The sequence below is a fragment of the Ixodes scapularis genome, unplaced genomic scaffold (assembly GCF_016920785.2).
Source record: "Ixodes scapularis isolate PalLabHiFi unplaced genomic scaffold, ASM1692078v2 PGA_scaffold10__122_contigs__length_95168666, whole genome shotgun sequence".
In the NCBI taxonomy this organism is placed as follows: Eukaryota; Metazoa; Arthropoda; class Arachnida; order Ixodida; family Ixodidae; genus Ixodes; species Ixodes scapularis.
Window position 1 is genome coordinate 9,646,799 of NW_024609836.1, and position 20,325 is coordinate 9,667,123.

The following is a 20,325-nucleotide window of genomic DNA, read 5'->3' on the forward strand; positions in this document are numbered from 1 at the left end:
TTGTTAGAAACTCGTTGTCAGAAGGCACTGCTCGTCACATGCTTAGTGGTTCGGAAGTTCAAAGCTGTCTTTTCGACCTAAACACCTGTGCCGATAGTAACAGAAAAAAAAAAAAAGAATAAATGCGGGAATAAAAAGCAGGAAAAAAAAAAACTATCAAGAATTCGTCGGAAGTGTTCTATTCTTGCATATTCAGAGGTTCAGAACTTCAAAACAAGTTTCTTTTACCAAAATGTGTACAGGCTAAAAGAAACACGTCCCAGGAACGTGAAGCGAAAAAAAAAAAAAAAAGTTTTCTTTTAATGACGTGCTGAACTTGAACACTATTAGGAATCTTCTCCCATGAGTTAATTTATTCCTTAACGTGAAAAAACAATAAATATATTATTTCGTATTCTGCAGATGGCAATGATATGTACTGTCTGTGGTGTTAATTTAAATGCGATACCTCAAACAACTTAGACGAAAATAAATATCAAGTTTAGGTTATAATTCCATGCAGATACATGTTTGGACATTTCTTCGAAACTCACGTTGAATAACAATAATCACATCTTAAGACGGCACTTACCTAGGCTATACATAGATCATTCTTAAAAAAAGTATAACATATCTACCATAAATAGCTCCGGCTGCAGCGTGCTTCAAATCTGGCACAAACGATAATCGTCAAAAACCCGTCGTCCTTCCTCGCCCCTTCGAGGATTTATTTCTTTAAACCTAAGCATGCCAGAACATTGAAATAAACGACATTGTCTTTCGTAAGGAACGCAGCACCGCGTGTAAAAGTTCGAGAAAAAAAAATTACGAATGTACCCCACTACTTGAAATCAAATGAAACCGTCCGCCGGTCTTTCGAAGTTCGACGAACGTCGAACTTTTACCCTAAAAGTTTGAAGTTCGTCGAACTTCTGACTTTTCAGAATCAGAAAGTTTGAAACTTTTCGAATTCTCTTGATAAATAAGTTCGAAAGTTCGAAATTCATCGAATTTTTTGGTCAGTCAAGTTCGAAAGTTCGACAAGCATCGAATCTTGCAGCGCAATAAGTTCGAAAGTTCGAAAAAGATCGAATTTTTTAGCGTAATAAGTTCGACGGTTCGAAAAGCGTCGAACTTCTCAGCTTAACAAGTTCGAAAATTCGACCTCCGTCGAATTTTACGATATAGACAATTCGAAAAATCGAAATCTTTCGAACCTTTCGAACCGCTTGATTCGATCATCGAAACTTCGATTCGAAAAAAGTTCGCGGCATCCCTAATCCTGACCGACATGCTGTTTCGCGCCATGTAACGAGCTTCTAGTAGTTGCATGTAAACAAAATAATGCCCACATTGCCTTTATTGACAAAATACATGGGAAATGGAATCCCAGCTTCTTACGTTAGCTTCAATTTCCAGTTCTGGCGAAAAGCTAACGCGCAGCACTCCCCCCCCCCCCCCCCCCCCCCCCCCCCCCCCCCGGGAAAATGGAAAGTCTACGCCGCTGCCCTACGCCACGCAGTTAGCACGAACAAACTATCGGCGGTGTTTCCCACTTTTTTTTTCTCGTTAGAAGTGAATGATGTTCAGGAAACTGTTAATGCGAGTATCAAACCTAAGCGGTAGATTTTAGTGCAAGCCAATACGTTGCTGGGGAAAATAGCAAAAAGCGCCGATGTCGTGTTTGCGCTAACAGTGTCGCATAATATATGCATATCGCTGCACAATCAACGCTAACGGAGTGAATCAGTAAATTTAGTGGCCCCCAAAAAGTTGTGTAATTTTGTTTGGTTTTTATGGTTGAAAAGTTGCTATTTTTATACAAGCAATTCCGTAAAGAGTGCTTCCACTGGGCACCAACTTACAAGGCATCAATTTGTTCTTATACACTAAATAATTCTGCATGGCCCTTGCGTAAAAATGTCAATATTGCGTTCGTGCTGGCTGTTTCACGCACGGTAAGAAGACCAGTTCATTGCTCGAACATTTAAACAAGGCCTTTCTTACGCCAAATAGACATTTTGCGAGTACGCTCTATTACTGGTGGTTCATACAATAATCTACGTTGTTTATATGGAGGAAAGGAAGTGGTGGTGAGGGGAGGGGGAGTTGAATACAAAAGACGACTCTAGGGAACCTCAAACTTTGCAAATATTTCGCACAACCTCTAATGCTGAGTTAATTAAATCATTTTTGCTTTGTCTGTTTTAGAACTTGTTAAAAGTCGCGCTAAAGGCCAAGATGAACGAAAAGTCAGATGCCAATGTTTATTTGAGCAAGACACGTGTATATACGAGATAGAACTGAAAAAGCATACGAGTGTAACCGTAGCAATCTCCGACCAAGCCTGAACCTCACTTTTTTTTAAACCACGGAGATGACTGCTTTTGACGACTTGATAAAGCAAGCCAAAGCCGTTAATAAGTGTGACTCGTTGTCAGTTGTGATAATCAAGGCGCTGCGGCGATTTCTTGAAACCTTTCATCTATTAAAACAAGGCATGTAGTAAATCCATTACCATATTATGCTTAATTGCTCTGATTCTGTAGCGGTATGCGTGCATTACGTGGCACTGTTAGCCCGAACGCGATATCGGCGCTTTTTGCTATTTCTGCCAGCAATTGTATTGTCTAGCACTGAGCTCTGCCATTTAGGTTGGATAGTTGCATAACAGTTTTTTAAACATCATTCACTTCTAAGAAAACAAGATGAGAAAGACCGGCGATAGTTTGTCCGTGCTAACTGTGTGGCAATATACCTAAAATGTGTTTGCAACGACAAATTACAAACGCGTTTCATGTTAAAAAAAAATCGGCTACATTTGATTCTTTTTTTTTAATGATTTAACAATACTTTAAAGGGGCAGCCTGTGCTATAGCACTGATTTAAGCAGTGTTGAACTATAACACGACACGCTTCGATAGCCGCACTCGATAAAGAATGCTCACAGAAACGTTATAGCTTATATATTGTTGTAGGGTACGGTTATCCAAGAGCTAAAGACGGTCCACTAAAAATGTTTAGTATCGACACACACCGTTGCTGCCTTCTCACCTCATGTGGTTGTTGGGATGCGTAAATATAAATGTCATCTACATTCGTTGGCCATCATATAGTGTGAGGTACGCACACAATAATTTGTGCTCGCTGCTAGAAAACAGACCTTCTACAAGATGCCCGCACCTGGTACATTGTTTTCTTTTCCATCTATCCCAATTTGAGGCAGGTTTGAGCGTGATCAGCCGTTTTTTTGATGATGGAATGTTTTGTGAAGACGTATGTCATCTTTACATATTCAAGTCACCACATCTCGCGCATGTGTTTGGAGCTCCTTGATCAACCGAGAATATTTATGAAACGTTCCTTCAACGGGTCCGGGGATGCATCGCAGCTTCCAAGTATGCGTTTACTTTGCCACGGGCTAAACCAAAGGACTTCGACAGCTCAAATTCGGTGACTGCGAGGGCGCAGCCTTGCAGCTCCGTAAAACCTACACCCGAGGGGCTAGGCTTGGCGAGAGCCAAAAAAAAATAGGGCAGATTACGCGATAGGAGCTAAAGATACCTGAAAGTCACGAGGTCGCTGCTCCCGCACCATCGCCCGTCGCTCAGAAAGGGGATTTTCTCGGCTTATCCTCTCAGAAGAAACCGGCGCAAAAGGGGACCTTTCCCCTCGCCTCCCGGTGCTACAATACAAGAAAGAAAGAGGGCGAGGAGGACTTTCCGCCAGGCAAAAAAATATTTCTGCTGGTCCCCCTTTAAAGGGGCGGTGCAACGATTTTCGGACTTCGGTCAAAGATTTCTGGAAGTTGCCCCCTGACACTTCTGAAGTAAAGAACAGAAAACCGATTTCGCCTGCGTGTCCTAGTTGTTGCGTAAAAAAAAGATAAAGATTGGAATTTCGGGCACCCCTCAACTCACTCCCAGTCTTCAGGGTCACACCTGGTCGCACTCCCAGTGACGTCATTCGGAGTGCCGTGTAGCTTCCCGTGTGCTATCTCGAAGGACGCTTCCCCTCCCTCTCTCTGCGTAAATTAGTGGGCGCTATGCTGCAGCTTAGAGTCCAGCGAGGTCACGTAATCTTTCCGCAGTAGTTCCTTCGGCTGCCACTTGGGGCTGCAGGTGGGGGAAAAAGCTCGACTTTTGCTTTGCGATTATGCAGTGGAATTGCTACATTTTTAATGAAGGAAGTGTTTTCTCTATCCTCTGGGACACGATAAACAACGTAAAAATGACGAGATGCAAATTCTGTTAATCATAAAATCGTTGCACCGCCCCTTTAAAAGGTAACTCCGCTTCTTTTCCAGTAGTGCAAAACTATACAGTTCTCTTTGTTATCATCTACAAAACCCGCATGGCAAATATTACGACGGAATTCCGCCTAGAAGTTCATTAAAATCGCTGTCAAAGTTTGACAAGCACGAATCCGCTGGTTTTGGATGAGACGTGCGGGCCAGACAACACTGCCCGGCTGCGTTTCCGCTTCCAACAAATTCCTTCTCCCGGCACGTCCGCGACGTCATCAAACATGTACAGCTTCTTTTTCTTTTTTTTCAATTTTGTTTTTTTTCCCGGGGAGAGCACGGGTGGCGCCAGCGCCGTGAAAGACGTGAGTGACGCGCTCGGCCGGCCCGGCGCTCGACTATTGATACTACTGATAAGCCGATCGCCTCGTTGAGCGCGGCTTGTGTTACATCGCATACTTTTGAACACCAAGTAAAAGGAAGAGAGGGGAGCTGCTTTTGTAAGAATTTTGAGTGACAGGTTAATCTTCTATAATCTTCTGGGAGGAGAATAGCGACGCCTGTGCTAATCCAGGAGGCACAAAGGAGGATCCTGATAAGAGGGGAGCTCCTTCTTCCCCTTGTATATCACGTGGGTGTACATGCTTAGTGATGCCGAATATACAATGTTGTCCGGCTTTGCCACCGTTTCATTTTCGGTTGTGATCATGGCTAGAGTAAAATTACACGAAAAATATTTTATTTTTCGCGAAACAAAGGAGTGGGGATTGTTTTTGAGTGCTTCAAAAAGCAAAATCAGCCACTATCTCAAAATTTTTGAAATTAAGCGGAGTTGCCCTTTAAGGTAAAGAGACTGAACATCAACTTTGCCAATATGAGCAGTGCAACAGCTGCAACTGTAGAGAATGTTCTACAGCAGAGGCTGCAACCCCTTTCACCAAAGCAATGTAAAGCAATGCTTCGAAGCTGCAAAAAGAAAAAGCACACGAGGCATGGCTTATGACAATGAGTGGATGTTTGATTTCATTCCGCTGAAAATGCAAAGCCCCAAACTTTATGACTACATCCGAAGACAGAACATCTTGGTAATTCCAGGACGAAGCACAATCCAAAAGTGCATGTCTAGTTACCGGGAGCTTTGGATTTAATGCGAAAATTCAGCGAATCCTGAAGAAGAAAACTTCCATAATGAAGCCTTTCAAGTGCCATGCTGGATTGGTAATTGACGAAATGAAACTTTCCGAGAACCTTTCAGTTAACACAGCTGAGAAAGTTGCTGGCTTTGTAGACTTGGGCCCCTACACAATAAAAAAAGACGAGCGCCTGCTGTTTGATCAAGGCCTTGTAGTCATGTTTCTGCCTCTGGTGGGGAACAGGACTCAAGTTTTAGGCATGTTTTACACTGAAGCGAACGTCAAAGGAGAGCTGCTAGCAATGATCATTCTTAAAGCTACAGTCTTAGCCGAGAAAGCAAGACTGTTCATTGACTATATCATATGATGCTGCTGCTTCGTGGAATCAAAAAATAAGGCAAATGATGGGTGTTAAGGCAACTCCAAAGAAAATAGTTGCGGAGACTGCACCCATTGAACAACAAGAGGTTCCTCTACTTGGTGCCAGATTTCTCTCACCCAGTGAAAAACCTTCGCAACAGGCCTCTCCAAACATGCTTCAACACACCAGGTGGAACAATAAATCAATCGTTCCATAATAAATTAGTGCATATTTTAGTGGCACCTTTTATTATACCTGTGGTAGTGCGTCAACTGGTTGGAATTCGAGGGAACACAATTAGCACGTCAAAAGCTGAATGAAGGTTTAAATCTGGCAGAGGTTATATTAGCTTTTCTAGACTGATTGTAATAAATCTGTGTGGAATTATCTTAAGTAATTGAGGTCAGATTCATGAAGAGCTTCTTAGCTACGGCAACTTAACTAAGACGTTCATAAGTTAAAAACGTAAGGAGAAAAGAAATTGCTATTCACGAATGTGTTCTTAAGTGAGAGAAGAAAAGTGACGTCCTCTTGCATGCAAGCAACTTCCGGTGTTTCGCCAATCTCCAAACACTGCGAGAGCGGGGTGTTTCTATGACCACAGCGTCTGCAACAACCCAATCAGCCAATCAGAGAGCTCGTTTTCACGGTGGACTGCAGAGCATGTGTGTCTGACACAAAACAGAGGCTGTCTGCTACGAGCTTGCACGATGTCAGCCCCACAGTTTATTAAGAAGTTGCGGATAGCAAACTTTATGAAGCCAGAAATCAATGCGTTGGTGGACGGCTATGAAGAGCACAAGATAGTCATCGACACGAAGGGAGACGGCCCGCACAGCTCCCAAGCCAAGCGGCGGGCGTGGGAACGTATCACGGCGACGCTGTTCGCGGTGTCAGGAATCTAATGTGAGGTTGCCAACGTAAAAAAAAAAGTGGGCAGATTACAAGAGCACCAACAAAATTTGCAGTAAGGTGGATTTCCACTCTGTTACGTGTGTAGCATAGAGCCGACTGTGATTCCAGCCTGTTGCAATTCATAGGAGCTGCAGTCCGGCGCAGCCAGAACGCGACAAGAAGCGGCCCGAGAGAACCCGATCTGACGGAGGCCAAGGAGCGTGTGATAGGCCCCCTCAGCGAAGATACCCTCGTGGGCGCCGAAGGGGCCTTTGACATAGGGGTGCAAACAGCATGCCAGTTTGGAAAATTCTAAATGCTCATCAATGCCCGAGGTGCTGGCGTTCAAGAGCGCGGCTGCAGAAAGGTCTACTAATATTAATTGTTCTGTTACTGCCCTTTTGAAAGCGAGCCCCCACTTGTAGGCTTCGTTATGCAATTGACATTCATTGCTGGCATTAGGAGCCATTGAAAACTGCGACGTTTTCAGAGTGACCCTATTTGCTTTTGAACTTTCTATCGCGGCTCGGATTTTTATTTTACCTGCTTGTAAGTTCACAATATTTCAGCTTGTTACAAAATCCTGAAATAATTATGGTACTCTCAGCTTTTGTCGCGGATCTGGGAGCGGGACCCAGCAGCGCTCCATACCAAAGTTGGCCAGTGCACTCAGTCAGTTCTTATTTTGATCAGTGAGGAAGTGCAAATGATTGTCAAAGGCGCTCTTGTGTTCTCCAATCACAGCGTGGAAGATGTGGCACAACCCTACAACCAGAGTGAGTATTATGAGCCACAATAATGTCAAGGGTTGACGCATAAATGTTTGCATTTAGCATGTGAAATATACAGTGGTTAGTGTGTAATTAGATTCAGAGCAGTGCTTGAGGTCTAGCCCACCAAAAGGATATTAATAAATGTGAAAGTGTAGTCATAGATAACTTGATGTTAGAAGAAAAACATAGCTTTCGGGCATGTCGAACACCTTTCTAGTATCTTTTCGTACAGTAGAGCGTTGTCAGTGGCAACAAAAGACTATTTTTAGACTAACGGTGTTGTTGAAGTCTTTTCCAGTTATCTTTAAGTCTCACATTGCAGCAAACTTCAAAGTGTCTAGCATTACATCCAATGTGAACCCAAGTTACGAACAACGTTTGTCCTTCCCTGGGCTTACAGGAAGAGGAAGGAAGGAGGGAGGATGATATTTAGGTTTGGAGAGAGAGTAGCAAGGGAAAAGGATATTTTGGTTAAGGGAGAGAGGAAAAATGGAGGAGGATATTTAGGATAATGCGTTTGGACATTCTGTCAACACTTAAATACCGTCTTGCTGATCACACTAACAAAACTGAATGGCCAGACAGATACATAGGATATCACTAAATGCCAGAAAACCCTACTTTGCTGGTGTGCACTGTTATTAAACACCAAGGTCACAATCCCATCTAACCTTTTTCAGGCGCATTATAGAATTAAGTTTAATGAGGCCGCAAGTTGGGCAAGTTGGTCCATTTTCTTCAATAGCACTGTGTTCATGCACGCCTTGTACTCGTCCTTTGTTAACTTTTGCAGTGTTTCCACTTTTGAAGCATTATAGAATGGTGAGGTTATTTAGGATAGTGCCTCAGTGCCACTTTGGTAATTACAAAGTAGTATATATCAGAGCACATAATGGGCCAATCATTCTTTGTCTATTTCAAATAGGGGTGTGCAAATACTCGAATATACGAATTTGATTCGAATAGAAAGTTCCCGAATAATTCGATTCGCGAATCGAATTCCTAGTATTCGGTCACTCGAATATTCAATATATTCGCCCAAAGACGCGCGGTCGCCGCGGAGCTGACAAAAAAAAAAAGAAAAGCCGTTTTTTCCCCCGATGTAAGCGCCGTGATGCGAGACAGACCATGCGAAAAACAGCTCTTGGTCCCTACCATTCCACAAAAATCTAACGCACAGGTTAGAAAAAAGAAAAGTAACGAATGCCACGAACTTTATAGCACGCAGATTTACTCACGATCGTGATACAACCTACCCTTGAATCACAACCGAAACGTCCCGTTTGCGCCGCTTCCAGAGAGGAATTGTTGGGAGGCCGGAATTCCGCGCCATGCCTAATTCTTTTCACGAGTAAAGCCCCTCGTTTCAAATTGAAGCACCGATGTAAAACACACTTGCCGCACTCACAGAAATCGGCGATTGCACGATCACAGAAAGAAAACCACGTTAAACACGGCGATAAAACCAGCCGAGTTATCGTCTTATCGTCGTCGTTTTTTTGGAACCTCAAGCCACAAATTCTGATTCGGAACGAAACGGAACGGGAAAATAGTGTGCCTAGATTTGAGAGGGTTTCCAACCGTTCGATAGCCGCGTTTGAATTACGAACTGCGAGAAGGTGACGAAAAAACGAAAGCGTCGATCGGGATCGGGCACGCAGGCAGGGCAGGGAGAGTAGGCGTCGTCGCCCTCCTGCTTGCTCGCCTTTTTCCTCGCGACAACACAACACATGCGCACTTACGACCAATCTGCACTGGAGCCGTCTCCGTGGTTTCAGTTCCGCTTGCTCCCTCTTTTAAATCAAGGCTCTCTAAAACAGGATAGATAGACTAAGAAATGGATGCATAGCGGCAGTTGGACGGTGTCTTGCGCCACCTAACCACGCTTTTTTCTTTCTTACTTCAGATTATATTGTTTAAGCCTGTTCACTAAGATTTAACACCTATCTGTTTATTTACGTGAAATAAAATCCCGGGTGCCCTTTTTCTTCCTTAATATGAAAACCAAATATCGCAAAATGCCCCCTTTCTGAGATATGCAAACATTCATAAAAAAAAGTCGCGGTGTTAGGTTGGGCTTAAAAAAGGCATGCGTGGCTGTAACTTTGGGTATTTTGTGACGTTTAGGGAAGATAGATTATATTTGTGCCATAAAATTGGATCTTTAGTGCCCAACATCCAACAGCAACTGCTTCTATTTAATTTCTTTTTTCACCAGAATTTTTTTACATTTTAGCTTTTGTTCTGCACAAGATGCATATTCTGCAACAGGTGCATACTCTGCACATATAATAATCTAATTCGCAGCACACTTTGAAGAATTCCTACAAATAAAATCACTATTCGATATTCGATTCGATATTCGGCTTTTTTTTCTTGATTCGATTCGGTATTCGATTCGAAAACTACTATTCGGTATTCGCACACCCCTAATTTCAAAGGCTCCAACAGAGGTGAAAACTCAGCTGTGCCTGCCACGGCCACACGGCCTGCGTCAGCACGACCTGGATCAGCCCCGCCCGCAGCGGAGAAATCTGCCAGCACTCCCGCGACAATTCCACAGAGTGAGTTTGCTTAAAACAGCACATATTTAACATGCAGCATTGCAAACGAGGTTTGCAAGGAAAGCTGGATGGTTATTCCTGTTCTATGTTTTCAACCTTAAACATGACCACTTCTCGAAGAAAGCTATTCTTCGAGAATAGCTTTCTTCGGTACTATCGAGCTGGTACTTTCCACCCCATGTTGCCGGTGAAGTTTAGTTTGGTCTGCTGCCTGGTTTGTCACCATCATGGCAACGAAGCATTAGGTGCCATTTGCAGTCCATTAGACAAATGATGTCAGCCCTCAATCGCTTCAGGTGATGGGCTTGGGCATGTGTCTATGGCGGCAATGAGCAAACCAAACTGATGAGATGAACGTGAACAAAAACAGTCCGATAAATATGCCATGATGAGGGCTCATTTTCTCCAGGCCGAATATTTTGGTAAAGTTTACATAAAAATGTAGTCTTTTTTGCATTTCAGACTCTGTCTTTCTTCACCTGCAGCATAGGGCAAAAGTATCAATGTGCCGTTGGTAGCTAAGAGTCTCTAGTACATGCTATGCATACATGTCACATATGTGCAATCTGTTAACAAGAATTGCATCCTTATTCTACCCCGTCAGGCAGCAACAAAGAGATCGGCCACAAATCCTGAAGTCACAGATAGCGATACTGAAGAGACTCGACTCGGTTACTGCGCAGGCAGGGCCTGCTGGCAACAAAGCAGCAGCTGGCGTCACTAAAGGCACACAAATATGGAGTGCACTTTGAAGACAACAGTCTTTCTAAGGAATAAACAATGTATTTCACCCCTGTGGAGTGGGCTGCAACGCACACCCTACTCAGTTCCTGATGACTGTCAACTGCCTTAGCTATTACAAGCTCTCAAAGAGCGTCATTGGGTCAAATGTCGGCGAGGATGTCATCAGTTCATTCCTGGCCATCAAGGACCAAACGGCAGGTTCCTGCAAGCAGTGGCACCTCATTGACTTGCTTATCAACAATCGGAACCTTGGAGAAGCGGAAGCTGCACTTGAGAGCAACATTATGTCCTCACCCAAACATCCACACAACATCCAAAAGAGCAACGCAAGACTAACCATACTATGTGGCTGGGTATGTTGCAAGGAAGTGCGCCTGGAAGACGAAGTGCCGTGTCTGTATAAATCAGCTACCACTTCTTGCTTCCAAAGAAAAGACCTCAAATGCCACTGTGTTCACCAAATCTTGCGATTCTGGTGGCCTGCTGTACCTGTCAACGACTCTTTTTACGTTTGTCAGCGATCTTGAGGACAAATTCACGGGCAGCTTTGGCACCCAAAAGCTCCACCACAGCAGTGTCATGGATGTGCTAGCTGTCGTTAATAGCAAAAACATGAGCGGCGTTGGTTGTGGTGAACACTCCAAGTCCCTAACTGTGAATTTGATTGGGTTTCCATACAACAAGGATGCACTTCTACATGAAGTGAATGAACAAGTCTCGTGACTTCGCTCAAAGGAAGGCAAGGCAACATTTAAAAGTGAGTCGTGCATAAAAAAAAATGACCTGCCAAATGTTTTGGAGTGTGGCTCAAAAAGTGTGAGCAATTTGTATAAATAAAATGTGTATTTCTTTGCATTTATCTTTCATGAGACCAGCCAGGGGTGAAGAACAAATGCACGTCAGTTATAGTGTGAAAAGGGCTCCCTAATTAATTGAGATAAGTGAGTTACTGGTGCGACGTTATCTGATTAGGCTCGTGCTGGCGCCCATAATACACACAAGTGTTCACTACGAAAACTTCCCGAACTGTCAGTTTGTGAGAAAAGAAACATGTTTCGTTTCAACGGATTAATAATGTTCCATTTTGCGTGCACATTTTGGCAGAATCAGGTTCTGTGAGAATACAGCTGATCGTGCTGTAGAGCCGTGAGGGCAGAGGAGGCTGGGAGTCGCTTTCAAGAGTGGTTGACTACAGTGCCGCTGAGTATCAAAGATTTCCACCTGAGTGGGCTTAGCGACTTTAGCGACACAGCAAAGTACAACGCAAGATGGCACGGTGATGGTGCCGACAGCAAGTTCTACAGAACCAGGATATTTCTGTTGGAAGGTAAGTGTCAATTACGAAGTTGCATACGCTGTGATTACCTAATAAGTGAAAATTATATTTCCCACCCTTGGTATGTGTGGTTAGCTGTGGCTAACAACCATGCATAGCTTGCAAGTGTCGCCAATGCTGAATACTGAAGGTTGCTTCTATTTACCCGTTCCCTTGAACTACGAGCTCTGTGGTGTGGAACTCGCATGACGAACTCAACGCTCGTGGCACGTGAAATACCGGTATGGCCACGAATGACGTCGTGTATTGCACGTGTACGTTCTACCTACCTGCAGCTTCTGCTAGCACTAGGGTGGGGTGATGCGATTTCAATAAGGCTAAAGATTCGGCGTACATCGCTGTACCTATTTATATGGTGAACATATCCGGTACAAGTTCTGAAGATATGGCAGACGTCCTAGCGCGGATCATGGTAATGTCAGACGCAGTAAAGATACGCTGTACAGACAGCCACACCTGCTGGTGTAGGAGTATCCCAAAAGCGCCTTCTGCTCATGCACTTATGCACTTGCATTGAGATGAGTGGCTAGTAAAGTGAAGCAAGGCAAAAAAAAAAGAAACGTTCAGCAGACGCATGGCGGCCACCGTGTATGTATAAGAGACATACTACACTAGGCTACACACGTCGTGTGCCTGCCTCGTCTGTCGGTAAATAAAAGTTTGGGACACGTTTGCGGCATTTAGTTAACTGGAAGCCGCTGTAAAACAGTTTCGTGTATACGGCTGTCAATCCATCACAGCAGACTGGCAGGCGGGAGACACTGTCCACCCACACTAGCTGCCATAAATCATTTTCATGTCTGTACGGACCACATACGGACGAAACTTCTGAGCGCCAAATGTGATGTTCTGTGTCTCGTCCTGACTTTATTTGGGAGACTTCCATACACGGTATTTCAGCTGACCTCGCCCACCTTGTCAAGTTGGGGGGGTCACACCACCAGCGACTGAGTGCTGCCCAAGGGGTGTCGGATGTCCCGTTGCTTCTCGCTCCGATAACGGCTTCCAGGTGCGGTTCCAGACTCACTGGCAAACTGAACTCTAGTCCTGGTTCCATTCTACAGGTCTCAACCACGACTTCCCCGGGGCTTTCATTGGCCGAACACCATCATTGGTTTTACCATCCTGACCGGCCCCCCTCCCTCAGAAAGTTGACTGGCTCATAGAAAACAGCTAATCGGTGAGTATCTGAAGTATAGAATCGGGCGTAGTCAACATGGCCACAGTTCTTTTTCTTTGCAGCATAAAAATACATGCTCTTAATTCTTTTACCAGAATTTGCCCATCGATTATGGATGTAGTACAGCACATTTTGCCGAATGCTCTCCTTCAAGCGAACTAGAATGTTAGTAGATCCATATTTCTTACCAGTCCAAAATGCCGCCAGCAAAGCCAAGTCGGGTGGTTTTGGCCACCTTCTGCTGTATGCTCAAAGACTCAATTTTTAAATAAATAAAGGAGTGTTTATCGTTCCGTCTAGACGGAACACTAAAATCTAGTAAAGTTCCGTCCAGATGAAACTATATCCCCCACTAGAGTTCCGTCCACAATTCCGGTTCCGGTTTTTGTGGCGCCACCTCGAGGACTGTCGAGGACCTATGCACCAGTCAGAGTGCACGCCCGACCAGCCGGATCACCGCATCTCACACGGTGCCCGACGCTACCACGTGCAAACACCATGTAGGCGGGCGCAAAGTTTGCGACATTTGAGGCATTAGAAGATGTCTTGAGAACGTATAGCAAGGAGAACTACGTGCAGTATTACAAGCGAGAATCACGGCTAGTAACCGCAGCGAAACAGAAAGGCATTAGACGCCACATTAACCAGAACATCAGTGTGTACCAAGTGCATTATCACTGTATCAAAGGCGGCCACAACTTCAAGAGCCGAAGCAAAGGAGAGCGAGAAACCAAGTAAGTATCCCTTTTCACTTCCATCTGTTTAGCACTTGTGTGTACGATTAGTAATGCTTATGTTGATTTATCGTGCATTACATTTTTTCGCAGAACCTTTGTCGATGGGTGCCCGGCCCATTTCAAATGCTCCGTGTCCGCAGATATGGAACACTTGGAGGGGATGTCGAGCAAGACAGAACACAATCACCCCGTATCAAAGGTATGCTCCACGATACATAGATTAGATATGATTTGAAGCATATGTTCCGCATTATCTGAGCGCATAGACAAACTGGCCACAAGCACTGCTGCATGTTCATGGTACATTCAATATCATAATGCTGCTCTTGTTCCAGGCCACCTACGAGCAACTTCCGAAGCAACGAGCACTGCCTGAGGAGGTGAAGGGTGAGGTCTAGGAGCTGATAAAACTCAAAGCAAACAAGAAGCTGATAAAGCAAAGGATCCAGCAAGAAACGGGCAGTGCTGTCCTGCTCAAGGATCTCGGCAGCCTGGCCAGCTCTCTGAAGCCCCTAACAAAGAACGACCTCCAAGAAACTGTGGAGATGATGTGATTGGCCCGAGCCGTTTTGGAGGTGCAGAGGCGATGGCTACAAGCTCCGTAAGCTGTAAAAAAACGTGGTGACAACGGACGAGACTGCACCTACTGCGTTGTTGTGTATCGGAACCCATCTGAAATCGTCAAAATAGAAGCCGTGCTACCGCTAAACGGAGGCTACCCTTCCTGGCTTTGCTCACAGGCTGCTATGCGAAAGCGGCAAGTTGCGAAAGGAAAATATATGCCCTAGTTTCAACGCAAGCTCCTATGAGACACTCAGCCGGGGCGTCGCTTGGTCTTGGACGGAGCTCTAAAGGTGGCTACGCGGCTACCGTTCTGTTTGGACGGAACACTAGTGGCGGGTATAGTTCCGTCTGGACGGAACTCTAGTGGTGGGTTATCGTTCCCTCTGGACGGAACGCTAGCCACAGCCAATAAATAAACAGTCATGTTTTATGAAGGGAAAAAGTTATTGTTCCTTATCTCAAGCTGAATATGAACACTTACATCCCATGAAGTAGGTAATTTAACCCATATTGGTGCTCCTAGGAAAGCTGCAGAGGAAAAACTGGACCAGGAGGAAACTACCGAACCAGAGGGCAACGCCAGAACTACAGGACGACGGCCAAGCAAGGGGAGGCCAAATGAGTGAATCTCTTGATTTCAATAAAAATGTCAAAAATCATCTACTAGTGTTTCATTGTCCAGTTATCACAAACCATGAGTTTTCCCACGTGGTGGTGCTCAGATGGTTCCAATTAGCAATGCTCAATTGGGTTTTGACAATTGGAACCAATCGAGATTTTTTCAATGAGTCTGAAATCTTAAACGGTATTCCCAATTGGTTGTGTCCAATTGGTTCAAACTGGCAATGCTGAATTGGGTTTTGACAAATGGAACCAATTGCATTTTGACAATTGGAATTGGGATTTTTTTCAATGATGAGTCCAAAATCACAAATAGTTTTCCCCATTGGTTCCAATTGTCAGAAACCAATTGGACCCAATGGTTACCTTTACCTGGGTTGGCATACATATTACTTACAATGGGTATAATAAAATCATTAACATACAAACACTATTGACCAGAAAAGCTGGGGTACCCCTTTGTGGCAGATGTCATGCCCCTGAACCACTTCAAAAAGCTTTGCCAGATGATCCACTTTGCGTGAGAGGAAGATTTAAATGACAAAGTTTCAAAAGTGGGGCAGCTCTTCGATGAGTTGCGGAAAAATCTGCTCAAAGTCGAGGGCGAGACGAAACAATCCATCGACGAAATGATGGTACCATAAAAGGGTACTGATGCAGGAAACCTGCACCAGTACGTTCAACAAAAACCACATAAAGACTTCAAAGTTTTCATGCAGGTTGGGATTTGCGGCATGGTTTACGACATACTTCCCTATGGTGGGAAGGACACCAGAGATGCACACCAATAGCGGCTTTTTCTTGAAATGGGGCTTTTAATGTTTGGGCTTTCCCAAAAGTTTCTGGTTGTTTAATCCTGGCATAGAAATAAATTTGTTCTGTTACTCAATTAGAAGTCAACTCGGGAATTATACCATTACAACATTTTCCCTCGGTACAACTATTAAAATTGTTTTATTTTTATAACACTTCGCTTTGGTTTCTTTGCAGCGGTCACTGCAGAGTTGGACAAGTTTCAACGAGAGATTGGGATACAAGTCGGCACCACCAGTGGACTGTTCAGACAAGACCAGCTGATCACTATTTCAAAGTTAAGAATGAAAATGGGTTGCTAGTGCTGACTGGAGTGTGCTCGTTTGAGATATTCGACAACATCACAGAACTATGCACAGAAGTGTGCACACTCCAAACATCTCGCAGCTTCTGCTTAGGTGATGACGATGCTGCGCTGTTCACCTTCATGAACTTGTACCATGATGAAGTTGTACCATTTTCACAGGTGGCTGTGCTGTTCGGTGTTCACTGCACACGCTATTTTCTGGCCTGAAAAAGATGCTGCGGTCAGCTGCCTAACAACTTTCTTCTGGCAGTACAAGGAGACAAGTATGGTGCCCGACTGCACAAAGATCGAGGTCGAGCGACCAAGGGTCTTCAAGTCGAGGCTGCTCACGTACAGTCACTACAAACAAACTTACACAGCAAAAACCCTAGTGAGCAAAACACCAGGAGGCTTAATCAGTTATATAAGCCCAGCCTAGGGTGGTAAAGCTTCAGACGCATTCATTGCAAAGAAATCCAGGTTGCTGGACAGATGCATCGCACATGTTGATAGCATAATGGTAGACAAAGGGTTTTTGATCAACGAGCTGTGCAGAGAAAAGAATGTACGGATGATCAGGCCCCCTTTCTCATGAAAAGAAAGCTTTCAACAGAGGAAGCCAGAGATAATCAGCCATCGCCAGCACACGTGTGCCTGTAGAAAGAGCCATTCAAAGAATGAAGATCTCCCGTATTCTGAGAAATCAGTTTGATCTGGATCTTGTGCCGTACATAGACAAAATCTTTAGAATAATTGTCAGAGTGGTGAACCTTTCAAAGCACTTGTTTAGCGAAGACAACTTTCTATTCAAGTAGAAATGTTGCCAACACTGGTCCCTGTTGGGTGTAAGTACGAAGCTGTTAGCCTCTATGTGCATTTCTAAATTTACTTCCATGACACTCATCTCAATTTGCAAGATCTGTTTCATGGCGAACTAAACCCCGAGACTCGGGGAAAAAAGAAGGGCAACAACGGAGAGGAAAAGAAGTCTAATATAATTGAAACTTCTTGGCGAAAATCCTGTTCATATAGAATTAAGGCACTTCACAAACCGAGAAAAAGAAAAGGGAAGAATGTAACAAAGGAACACCCTTCCCACAAATGTATGTGTAAGGAACAAAGTAACATGACTGCAAACGACTAACTACAAAAGGACAAAAGACTATATCTTATGCAAAGAATGAACACACTCTCCTCAAGTATATGTGCACAAAACAAAATGACATGAATGGGAACGACTCTACAAAAGGACAAAAACTTACAAAGGTTTCCATTCACTTACTGTGTTTTGCATACGTAGGCTTGTAAAAAGGGTGTTCGTTCTTTGATTTAGATTTTTGCAGTTTCGTCCTTTGCTTTCATGTTACTCTGTTTTGCGTACAAATGCTTGTGGAAAGGATGTTCTGCATTTTTCTCTTGTTTTTTTTCTGTTTGCGAAGGTGTCTGAATCCTATATAAACAGGATTTTCGCCAATAAACTTCAGCTGTGTTTAAGACTTCCGTTCTTCCTCTCCTTCGTTGCCCTTCTTTTCTTTCCTTCGAGTCTCAGGGTTCAGTTCAGCATGTTCAATAATCACTACCTCAATTGCACCGAACCATTCTGTTCTGTTTCATGCTTCGTTTTATGTGTTGTCATTGAAGATAATACCATGCTGTTTCGTGTTCCATTTCATTGAGACTGCGTTTTGGAGTGAGATGAATTAATAAATACAGTAAAAATGTTTCAAATTGTACAAAAATTTCATTTTATACATGACCGGAACATTTCTCCTGCTCCCATCGAGCAATTGTTCTCACGCCACTCCCGGGGCCTTATTTTCATGAAGAAGGAGCGTCCCGCGAATGGCCTGCACTGCAGTTAATTGATTTGTGCCTACAACCAACACCAAGCGGCCTTTACTGAAGCTTCCAACAGCAATCCCAGAAGCCGGTACTCTCCTTCGCCAAAAACCACTCAAAATATGTAAAGTCGAGCATTGTAAATAGCCTTCTATCCTCTTCCTCCTTGAAATCATTCCCCCACCTTTCCCATGCAAGCCTAACTAACCAAATCAATCGCATCAAAAAAGCTTGTTACACGCATAACTCATTGCAACCACCTTAAAGGCTTTATTTTCCGAGTCTGCCACCCCGCCCAAAAATGTTTCAGTCACGCCGTATTATTACAACACTTCAACCGCCTCAGGGCAGTCGCCAGAAGGTATAACGTCAATATCATATTTTCGTGCCAGTTTCAGCTGGGTTCTATGTGTATTCTTGTAAATGAACTCCCACCCTCCCAGTCCGGATGTTCCAAAAAGCACGGGACTAGCTTCAATCCCTGTGCGTCGGGGTGAGTTTACGCACAGGGATTGAAGGTACTGTGTTAACGACAGGTTACGCAAACATGAGAGAGAGGTCGATAGGAGGGAGTCACAACACTCGATCGCCGTTCACAATAGGGCCTGCTCCTCATGTCGCCCTGGATTCTCTTCGGCAAGAATCCTAGGTTTGAACCGAGGTCGCTACGGCTGTGAGATAATTGAGGCCTACGCGATAATGCACGCATCCCGAAATGTCTCGGCGACCTCTCTTTCTCTCTCCACGAAGGAGGCGGCCTACCTTTGCCTGCAGTCGATGGCCTTGACAAGAACCCCGCAGGCATAGGTCGTCGGGTGATGTCGTTTCAGGCGGCTTCACTTCTTTGTGGCTTCTGTTCTGGCCTTTCTTCTTCCCCGCTAGCAATTTTCCTGTCAGTGTCGCATTTATCCTCTCTCTACCACCCCTCACCTCTTCACGTTTCCCGCTTTTCACCCTCTACCCTTTCCGCCTCTGGGTCTCTTGGGCCGGGTGCCGGTGCCTAATAAAGCTGTTTGTGTTGAAAGTCAAAAGAGGTGCTGTTCTGACCGTCCCTATGTTTATTCTTTCCAATTTTATTTCAATATGACTGCTTTCTTTTAATGTTCTATGGCTACTGTTTAGACTGGCCAAAGCACTGTTTTTACACTACTACCGTATATATGCGTGTAATGGCCGCACTCGTGTAATAACTGCACCCCTCACTTTAAACAAAAAAGCCAAAAAAATATATTTAAAAATTACTCATGTATAGGCCGCAAGTATGATTTTTGAATGGCTGGACGCACCAATATTCAGGCACTCTATCCTGTCAGTTTGCACCTCTTGAACCATCACAAACCAGATGCAGCGGTTTCTCGCTGTCATCCACTTCAGGCTTCTGGATGGGTTATGTGAGTTATACGGCCGGCTTTAAACTCAGAATTGTAAAACTCAGAATTGCAAAAGAGCGGCTAGGCGAAAGTTCAGTGTCAACAACAAATGTGTCTGCCAGTGGTGCTCCCAGGAAGATGAACTAAGGAGGACCAAGAGAACAAAGCGCGCTTTCCGAGGCAAGCAGAGCATGTTTCCCTGAAGCTGAAGATTTGCTCCTTCAATTCGCAAAAAGAACCCGGAGCAATGGCTATGTGGTTTTGACAGAGATGCTGCGCATGAAAGCGCTCGAGATTGCACGGAGTAAGGAGATATTGGCGACATGGTTCAATGCCAGCAATGGGTGGATTCAGCATTTAATGAAGAGAAAGAGAACCTGTCCATCCGCCGTCGAACAATGATGTGTCAACGTCTACCAGAAGAGTATGAAGAAAAGCTGCTCGCGTTCCAGAGCTTTGTTTTCAAGATGCAGAAAGACCATGGCTACATACCGTCGCAGATAGGCAACGCGGACCAAACGCCGGTTTGGTTTGATGCACGGTCATGCTTTGTATCAGAGCGGACGGGTGAAAACTTTCACCTTTTGTCGTTTTTAAAAGAAAATGTGTACCCGCAGAGCCGTTCCCTAACGGCATATTTGTTCAAGCACAAGACAAAGGATGGATGACGAACGAACGGGTGAAAAACCAGTTTACCTGCGTTTGGGAAAAGCGACCAGGTGCGAACCTAAACACGCGATTGCTCCTCGTCTTGGATAGCTCTAGGGGACACCTCACTGAGGGTATGTGAGCACGCCTTCGCGCGTCTGAAATAGATTTGGCCATCATACTTGGAGGTATGACCGGCATGCTTCAGCCACTGGACGTTTCAGTGAACAGGCCCTTCAA

The 20,325-nt window shown here is 44.4% G+C and overlaps 2 pseudogenes; both read left to right on the plus strand.

Annotated features, from left to right (window-relative positions):
* Positions 1-5,452: 5,452 nt before the first annotated feature.
* The window catches only part of LOC121833760, a 38,106-nt pseudogene continuing 23,233 nt past the window's right edge, over positions 5,453-20,325 (plus strand).
* Positions 16,515-17,043, plus strand: LOC121045791 (annotated as a pseudogene).